The 10,110-nt window shown below is 39.5% G+C and overlaps 1 non-coding gene across 1 annotated transcript; it reads left to right on the top strand.

Moving 5' to 3' along the window:
- The first annotated feature begins 7,130 nt into the window (after positions 1 to 7,130).
- LOC112201205 lies at positions 7,131 to 7,237 on the top strand. Its single transcript, XR_002936661.1, has one exon. It is a non-coding gene; the product is annotated as a small nucleolar RNA R71 (small nucleolar RNA).
- Positions 7,238 to 10,110: the final 2,873 nt, after the last annotated feature.

The following is a 10,110-nucleotide window of genomic DNA, read 5'->3' as shown; positions in this document are numbered from 1 at the left end:
CAGATCAAAGGCTGCCCATCTTAAGGATCAAAGAGGTCTTAATTCAAGGTTGTAATGGGGCCAAGGTTTAGGGGTTTAAGAAACGAAAGGGTAAGGAAAAATCACAAAGTGTTCTAATAACCTAGTGGAGCTTTCATTGAAGCATTGAGACGTCTTCCTTTAGTCACCAAGGCATCTTGCAACGTTGAACTTCTTGTGAAATAGGACAAAGACCAAATTCATCGTACTTAGGCCTTCACTTCAAAACAAACTCCTTATCCACAATGGGGGGACTAAAATCCATAAATACTTACACTTTTTTTTTCCTCTTTTTTTTTTTTTTCATTGCCGTATACATCTTTTTTTTTTTTTTTTTTTTTTTTTTTTTTTTTTTTTTCGGCATACTATTTTTCCTCTTTCTCATGGACAAGTCTTTCCCCCACACTTATTCTTTCTCATCATCTCCTTTGTAGTGCCTTCAAAATCTTATCTGTCTCATGAATTAGCTCCACTAAATCCTTAGAACAAGGGTAGGGATATAACTATACTAAGGTTCAAAGGTTAGGATTTTGAGGATGAAAGAAAAAGGTTTAAATGTAGGCTCAAAGGGGTTAACTAGAGGAGTCCCACGACGGGCACAAATATGGACACAGGCTATTTTTGGCTATGGTGGAATTTCCTAGGTGCCTTTATCCTTTCCAGAATCAGGGACATGTATTGATAAAAGTTTCAACTAGTACAAGAGCAAGTTCTAGTAATCTCTAGAGTCCGTCAAACTTAATCTGTGGCAAGCAGTCAATCAAAGAGAAAGATAATGAGATCACTAAGCATCGCCAAAAAAATAAGAGTATAATTTTTCAATAAACACTCACAAAGAATGGAAAATAGGCTCAAGTTCTCACAAGGGTTATTATGAATCACACTCATCATCAACATGCTCATAATTCTGTACCAAGGTCAACAAAAACCACATCTACTACACATTCATATGCTTTGTATATATCATAATTAACCAAAGAATTATTTTAACATCATCTCAATATTGTGATCCTCTTTTATCCATAATTTCAGAGATTAAGTTCATCCTAGACAGTTGAAAGCAACCTAAGACTCGAAAAACAAAACAAAAACAAGAACTAAAAATGCTAAAAGAAAGAACATAACTAAAAAAAATTTTTTTTTTTTTTTTTTTTTTTTTCAAGTAAGACTCAAATTCCCTTCCCCCACACTTGAATCATACATTGCCCTCAATGTATGGAAAACTAAATCAAACAATGCATAATAGAAGTGTAAAGAAGGGAAATCAAAAAGAAGAAAGATGAGAAGGTTGATAGAAAAGCTCCCCCTTGTAGACCTCCCAATGCTCACGACCTTTGGAGATGACAACAAAAGACCCCAACCTCAAGACCATAAGGTCTTGACTTCCTAACGTAAGCTCCGTGCGAAGTCTTGTTGCATCTTTGGAAACCAGAAGTTTGTGCCGGCAGCCCATGGTCCAGGTTCCATAATGTTTTTATGCAGCTTCAGATGACGATTATACCACTTGGGGGTGAAAGTGGACATTGCGAGCTTTCTGTGCATATGTGGAACACTTCCTAACTCCAAGCGGTTTGAAAGTTATAGCCCTATAAAGTTAGAGAAAAAACAGAAATTGGAACAGAAATCCGGGCAAAGTGACCTTTACCCACTCAAACCTTTATTCCGGGAGCATCACTGGGTCAATGGACGAGATTTTTGGTCTGAAGGTAGTATACATATAGAGCTTTGAGTCCATGTAAAGAACTCCTCATTTCATCCACGGAAATATGCCCAGTTTTTCTTTTTCTGTGACACAACTGCGCAGTTTTCTGTTTTCCTGGGCTGACCTTGCTGCATTCAAACTGGAACTGGGAACACATATAAACTCCGAATCCAGTTCTGTAAAAACTTACAGAAACTAGACTCAAATATCTTTCGATTCATATATGGCACGTCTTCTGGTCCCTTCTGAGCTAAAAAAGGTAGTTGTCTAAAGTAGACGGACTGTACGGTCAGTACTCTGTTTTACAGAAGGAACACTTTTCACACCTCTCTACAACTCTATGACCTGCACACAAACGAAAAACATAAAAAGGAACTAAATAGAAAACAAAGAAAGCAAAGAAAACATCCCTTGGGTTGCCTCCCAAGAAGCGCTTGGTTTAAAGTCTTCAGCCAGACGTAGTGAATGCTTTTAATCTATGAGAGGAGGTGTGTCATGAAGGTCTTCTTCCTCTACGTTGCTCTCCTTAAAGGCTGCGTAGTATGGCTTCAATCGATGGCCATTCACCTTGAACTCATGGCCTGTTTGCTCACTTCGAATTTGCACAGCTCCGTGGGGAAAAACGTAAGTAACAACAAAAGGACCAACCCATCGTGAGCGAAGCTTACCGGGAAAGAGTTTGAGACGAGAGTGAAACAATAAAACTTTTTGGCCTGCTATGAATGTTTTCCCACGAATCATCTTGTCATGAAAGGCCTTAGTTTTCTCTTTATAAATCCGGGAACTCTCGTACGCATCATTACGTAGTTCTTCCAACTCATTCACTTGAAGCTTTCTATGAATCCCAGCGTCATCTAAATCCATATTAAAGCTCTTCACAGCCCACCAAGCTCGATGTTCCAATTCCACGGGTAGATGGCAAGCTTTTCCATACACCAACCTAAAGGGACTCATTCCTATTGGCGTCTTATACGCTGTCCGGTACGCCCACAAGGCATCATCTAGCCTTTGACTCCAATCCTTGCGACTTGGGCTAACTGTTTTCTCCAAAATCTTCTTGATTTCACGATTTGACACTTCTGCTTGTCCACTAGTTTGTGGATGATATGGCGTTGACACCTTGTGTGTCACATTATACTTTCTAAGCAAGGCTTCAATGGATCTATTGCAGAAGTGCGATCCTCCATCACTTATGATTGCTCGAGGCATTCCAAACCTAGAGAAAATATTAGATCGAAGAAAATCTGCAACAACTTTGGAATCATTAGTCCGGGTGGCTTGTGCTTCCACCCATTTTGAGACATAATCCACAGCGAGAAGAATATAAAGAAAACCTTGAGATGAAGGAAAAGGTCCCATAAAATCGATACCCCAAACATCAAAAATTTCAACAACCAAAACATTAGTTAGAGGCATTTGATTTTTAGGTCCTATGTTTCCGGTTCTTTGGCATCTATCACATGTCATACAAAAAGCATAAGCATCCTTAAATAAACTAGGCCAATAAAAACCAGATTCCAACACCTTAAGAGCAGTTTTCTTAGAACCAAAATGACCCCCACAATTTTCAGAATGGCAAAATGTCAAGATATGAGTAAACTCCCTTTCAGGCACGCAACGTCGAATTATACCATCCGCACAAAATTTCCAAAGATAAGGATCATCCCAAACATATTGCCTAGCATTCTTTTTAAGTTTTGCATGCATAGAGCTTGACAGCGTGTTTGGAATTTTTTTAGTGACTAAGAAATTGACTATGTCTGCATACCAAGGTTCACTTACCTCAATTCCGAAGAGTTGTTCATCCGGAAAAGTTTCCATAAGAGGTATGGCGTCCTCACCATGTACAAGGCGGCTCAAATGATCTGCAACAACATTTTCACTCCCCTTTTTGTCCTTAATTTCGACATCAAATTCTTGTAGAAGAAGAATCCATCGAATTAGCCTCGGTTTCGCTTCCTTCTTTGAGAGTAAATACTTCAAAGCTGCATGATCAGTATAAATAACAACTTTAGTTTGAAGTAAATAAGATCTAAATTTATCCAAAGCAAAAACAACAGCTAATAATTCTTTTTCTGTAGTCGAATAATTCAATTGAGCATCATTCAAAGTCCGAGAGGCGTAGTAGATGGCATAAGGCTTTTTCTCTTTTCTTTGGCCAAGCACTGCGCCTACTGCATAATCAGAAGCATCACACATGAGCTCAAATGGTAAGGACCAATCCGGAGGAAGCATGATAGGAGCAGAGGTCAAAAGCTCCTTTAATTGTTCAAACGCAACTTGGCAGTCCGCATTCCATTCAAACGTCACCTCCTTTTGCAAAAGTCGACATAGGGGTCTTGCAATTTTGGAGAAGTCCTTGATAAAGCGTCTGTAAAATCCTGCATGTCCAAGAAAAGAACGAACCTCTCTCACAGAAGTGGGGGAGGGTAAGTAGCGAACAAGATCAACTTTAGCTTTATCTACTTCTATTCCCCTAGAAGAAACAATATGCCCTAGAACAATACCTTGAGCAACCATGAAGTGACATTTTTCCCAATTTAAAACAAGGTTAGTTTCAATGCAACGTTTCAAGATTAATTCTAGGTTTCCTAAGCAATTTTCGAAGCTATCACCAAAAACACTAAAATCATCCATGAAAACTTCAATTATTTTCTCAATATAATCAGAAAAAATACTGAGCATGCATCTTTGAAACGTACCTGGGGCATTGCAAAGTCCAAATGGCATTCGACGGTAAGCAAAAGTGCCAAAAGGACAAGTGAAAGTTGTTTTCTCTTGATCCTCTTGAGCTATGCATATTTGATTATAACCAGAATAACCATCAAGGAAACAATAAAAAGAATGACCAGCTAACCTTTCAAGCATTTGATCGATGAAGGGTAAAGGGAAGTGGTCTTTCCTGGTGGTGGCGTTAAGCTTCCTATAATCGATGCAGACTCTATGGCCAGTCACTGTTCTTTGGGGCACAAGTTCATTCTCTTCATTCTTCACGACCGTAATTCCGGATTTCTTTGGCACAACTTGGACTGGTGAGACCCATTTACTGTCTGAAATAGGGTATATGACGCCACAATCGAGCAATTTGATGACTTCCTTTTTCACAACTTCCATCATTGGAGGGTTAAGACGACGTTGAGCCTCTCTAGTTGGTTTGGCACCCTCCTCAAGAAGAATTCGATGCACACAAGTGGTGGGGCTTATTCCCTTGATGTCAGCTAATGTCCATCCAATTGCAGTCTTGTGTTTCTTTAGCACTTTAACAAGTTCTTCTTCTTGAGATGGCGTCAACTTGGATGAGACTATGACAGGCAATGTTTTGTCATCTCCCAAATAAACATACTTCAAATGATCCGGTAATGGTTTGAGTTCAAGTGTAGGGGCCTGAATCACTGAAGGAAGAGGTTTATTAGTAGATAACTGAATTGACAAAGGGGAAGGAGGTTTACCTTCATAACGTAGATGAGTTTCAACGGAAGAAACGTCCTCAAATATTTGAGGGTCCAACGTTTCCTGAAGTTTCTTCATGGGAATTATGACGCCATCATGGGTGTAACCAACGCCTTGCTCAATGGTTGTGATCAACGTATCTTCTCTTATTGCTTCCAAAACCTTCTGTGCAAGAGTATCAAGTATGTCAATAGAAAAACATGAATCAAATTCAATTGGATACCTCATAGCCTCAAAGATGTTGAATCCTATCACATCTCCATCAAATTCCATGGTTAGAGAGCCAGCATAGACGTCAATTTTTGTCCTAGCAGTCCGCATGAAAGGTCTACCCAACAAAAGTGGCGTTGGGTTTATGGTGGATTCCTCCATGTCCAAGATATAAAAATCCGCGGGAAAGATCAAGTGATTAACCTGCACAAGCACATCTTCCAACAATCCTTTCGGAAAGGCCTTAGATCTATCCGCCAATTGAATAATTATGTTATCAGTTTTAAGTGTACCTAGACCTAAAGATGCATAAACAGAATAAGGCATAACATTTATAGATGCACCTAGATCTAACATGGCATTCTCAAATCTAGTGTTACCAATAACGCAAGGAATGGTGAAGCTTCCAGGATCTTTGCATTTTGGGGGAAGTTTCCTTTGGATAACCGCTGAGACATTCTCATTCACCTTCACAACCTCCTTTTCTCGAATTCTCCTTCTTGTTGTACAAAGTTCCTTCAAAAATTTTGCATATTTGGGCACTTGCTTTATAGCTTCAAGAAGGGGAATGTTGACTTGCACCTTTTTAAAGGTATCCAAAACAGCCATGTCGCTTTCTTCTTGTTTGGACTTAGCAAATCTGCGAGGAAAAGGCATAGGAGAAAGGAAAGCATTAGTATTAACCGGAATTGAAGAGTTAGACACTTTACCTTTGGTTTCTGGTTTTGTTGGGGATTGCAATGAGCCTTCAATCCTGGACGTAGCAGGGTCTGGGATTGCTAAGTCAGTTTCAATCCTGGAAGTCGCTGGGCCATTGTTTTCCTTCCTCTTCGAAATTGGTGTTTCCTGTTCTTCATCAATGTGCACTGTGGTGTTCATTTGTGCCTTGGGGACGTCATTGATGATCCTTCCACTTCTAGTGGTGATGGCATTGGCAGATTCAAAGCCCCCCTTTGGATTTGGAATAGTATTACTTGGCAGCTTACCACCTTCAGGGCCTTTTGTCATAAAATCAACCACGTGACCAAGCTGTTTCTCCATTGCGTCCATCCTCTTTTGCATGAGATTCTGACCTTGCATCAAATTGTTGGTTTGATTTTGCATTTGATTTTGGTTCTGCAACAAAGTCTGAGTAGAAACAGTTAAAGTTTTTATAATCTCATCATAGTTATTAGAAGAAGAAGATGAAGAATTCGAAGGATTAGAGTTTAGAGGAGCCTGTGGCTTTGGGAAGAAGCCTGGAGGACGTTGATTGAAGGCTTGAGAAGCTGGTTGGGCGTTTTCATTGTCCTTCCAACGAAAATTGGGGTGATCCCTCCATCCAGGGTTGTAGGTGTTAGAATATGGGTCATTCCTTGGACGTTGGTACCCTTGTTGGAACCCTAGGGCGTTGACACCTTCAAAGTTTCCTCCTTCCATGAGTTGAGGGCATTGATCAGACATATGCCCTTGCATTGAGCACACTCCACATACCATAACTTGTCCCTTCATTCCCTGAGAAACAATAGAAGTAAGCCTGTTAATTTTATCTTCCAATTGAACCAATGTACTTACCTCATTAACTTTTTCACGTGTATGGGTGGACTTGGAACCGCCATATTGTTGTTGATTCAGGGCCCTATTCTCAATTAAGATCATTCCAGCTGCAGGTTCCTTGTCAACAAATGATCCTCCTGAAGCTGCATCGAGCATATCTCTTTCCAAGTTGGTGAGACCATCATAGAAGCAAGTGAGCAAGGTCTCATTCTTCATGCCATGTTGAGGGCATTGAGTGATGAGAGTTTTGAACCTTTCATAATACTCTGCATAGGACTCATCTTGCCCTTGTTGAATTCCACTTATCTTCTTCCTAAGCATGATGATCCGAGATGTAGGGAAATATTTTTCCAAAAATGCTTTCATCATGTCTGCCCAAGATGTGATGCGTCCACTTGGCAACTCATAAAGCCATTGCTTTGCCTTGTCAGCCAACGAAAATGGGAAGGCTTTCAACTTCAAGATTTGCTCATCAGCTCCTTGTGGCTTCATGCTTGTGCAAATGAACTGAAACTCCATTAAATGCTGATTGGGATCTTCCATAGAGTGTCCATGGAATGTAGGAAGACGATGAAGTAGCCCAGACTTCAACTCAAAGTCAGCTGTTGCTCCTTCAACTGCATCAGGGTAGGTTATACAAGTGGGGACACCACCTGGTGGAATCACAGAAGTTGAAAGTTGCCTAATGGTGAGAGCCATTGGTGGAGGTGTTGGCGTTGAAACTTGCTCTTGAAAGAGTGATGAGATGTCGTACACTTCTTCTTCTTCTTTTGGTGAAGACGAGCTTGCTTCCTTCAACTTGTTTTTGCTTCGAATTGTTTTCAGAAGTTCAGGATCAAAAGGAACAAGCTCGCCTTTTGGATTTTTCCTTGTATGCATAAACGAGTTGAAGTGCCTGAGGAACAAACAAGAATGGCGTTAGAACCCTAAGAAAAAAAAACGAAAAACAAGGGGAAATAAATGTAAGGGACGAAATTATGAAAAACTAACACAAAACAAATTTTATTTCAACTAGAACTCGTAAATCAAGTTAGAAAAGAAATAGAATTCTAATCGTTAACAAAAACTTTCTCTCTACGTCGTTCGGTAACTCCTTTCCAACACGACCAGGTAGGTAAGGAACGATTTTGGTGGAGACAAAGCTCACTTGAAAACACTTCTCGTATCCAGACCAATCCTAGACATCGTGTTGTAATAAGATGCGCCTAGAGGACGTAGAGATAGAGTCAACGTTAAAAACAAGAATTCCAAAACTATTCAAGTATGATTTACAACTTCTAACCGAAACTTGAATTAAACTAAAAATTAAAATTGTGAAAAATAAGTATTTTTCAATCCCCGGTGACGCGGCGCCAAAAATTGATACGCTAAAAACAAGCGCTCAACTTAACCCTGCAAGATGTAGTCGTTAGCGATATAGAGTAAGCAAGGATCGTTCGATGCCAAGGATTGAGGGTAACCAATTAATCACAAGGAAAAATAAAAATAAACTAATCTAAACTAATCAAAGAACACAAATCAAACAAACAAAGAAACTAACTAAAAGAAAAGAAAACAACCATAGAATAAGGAGAAGAAGAAAGGAAGCAACGAAATAAAAGAAGAAAAGAAGAATAAATGTTTTGGGGTTTTAGGGTTTACGAAAATTAAAGGAAAACAAAGGAAACAATTTCGATTTTAAGTTGAAAAACAATATGGAGAAGACGTTAGAGACTCGGAAATCCACCACCAATTACTTTCGAACAATGTTAAGTTAACCTAGTTTCAATTACTAAGGTGTGAACAGTAATCAACCAAGAAACAAGTCGGAGCAGATCATGTCCCTTATTAATGTTTCCCTAATTACTTAGTCTACGTGAACGCACAATAGCTAAGCCTATCAAACATGCAATCAAGGTATAGAACGCTATCCTATCAACAACACATATAGTGTCAACATATTTGAAGCATTAAGATCTCATGGAAACGATTGATTATAGAGTTGCAGTCTAGTGTGGAACGCCTACCTAGCATGCTCTTCTAGTTGTTTAAAACATCAACTTTTGTTCAAAGCCTTGCATACTTGTGGATTAGAAAACAAAACGATTAGGTGAATTATTTTCTAAACCTAGCTCCAATTACATGCATAAATCCTATGTTCGCGACCATAAAACATACACATGCAAAAGTTTTCAATCAATCAGAGATAAACAACCAACCCACACCATAGATCAAGAAACTAAGTTTAATCAAACATATGTTCTACATAATTGGGGCTTCAAACCTCGCCCCTAACAAAAATAACTAGCCACACATGGTCTTAAATTCAACAATTAAAAGCATGAGTATTCGATTACAAGAGGATAAAAACCGTAAAGAGCAGAGTATGAGAGCCACGAATTCACTTTTAGGCAGCCTTAGATGCAGGCAATCCTTCAAGATGGGGCACGGCAGGAGCTTGATGGAGATGGATGGTGATGTGCACGGTTTTCCTTCTTGAAGACTTGGGAATTTTAGACTTTGTGTGCTAGGGTTTTGGGAGCAGAAGCGGCGCTGTAGGATGGTTTTTTTCAACGTGTTATACTGCTCTATATATATAGAATACACAGCCCTAGTTTCCTTTCCCAATTCTGCTTTGAAAGCCTCTCCTAATTGCTTGAGGATCACTCTACTTGGTGCATAATTAAATGATTTTCAAGCCTTAGTAATCTTCCCAAAATCTTGAGGAATCATTCTAGGACTCTCCTTCATGTTTGCAGCAGCAATAACCTTCCAAAAATGCCCCCAAAATTCGTCCACAAAAGATTTCTGCCAAACAGTCCTGTTTCGACTAGGTTTCGATTTCTTACTCTGAAGCTTCCTTCTTGGACAAGGAACGACTTCGTCTTGACAAGTTTCTGGATGGTTCTTGACTCCCACGTGTTCTATGACATCATATCATCTAGAATGATCGATAACCTTCTGGAAAAACTCCAAGAAAATCGCCGGAAAAGATCTCTCAAAAAGCTTCGTGAAAAGCTGACAGTTTCTGCCTTATCGGGAAGCATACTTCGACTTTGATTTCCTACTGCCTCGTTGATGATTTTGACCTGTTCTTTGGCTGTAGTTGAAGTATAACATCATGTCTTCAAGGATCGCTGGTCCTTTCTTCAAATGTGAAGCTGGAATGATGCAATAATTTCTCCTCAAAACCGTTCCCAGAAAGCTGATTCTGA

This window comes from Rosa chinensis, chromosome 4, assembly GCF_002994745.2.
Source record: "Rosa chinensis cultivar Old Blush chromosome 4, RchiOBHm-V2, whole genome shotgun sequence".
In the NCBI taxonomy this organism is placed as follows: Eukaryota; Viridiplantae; Streptophyta; class Magnoliopsida; order Rosales; family Rosaceae; genus Rosa; species Rosa chinensis.
This window is presented reverse-complemented; position numbering and strand designations above follow the sequence as displayed.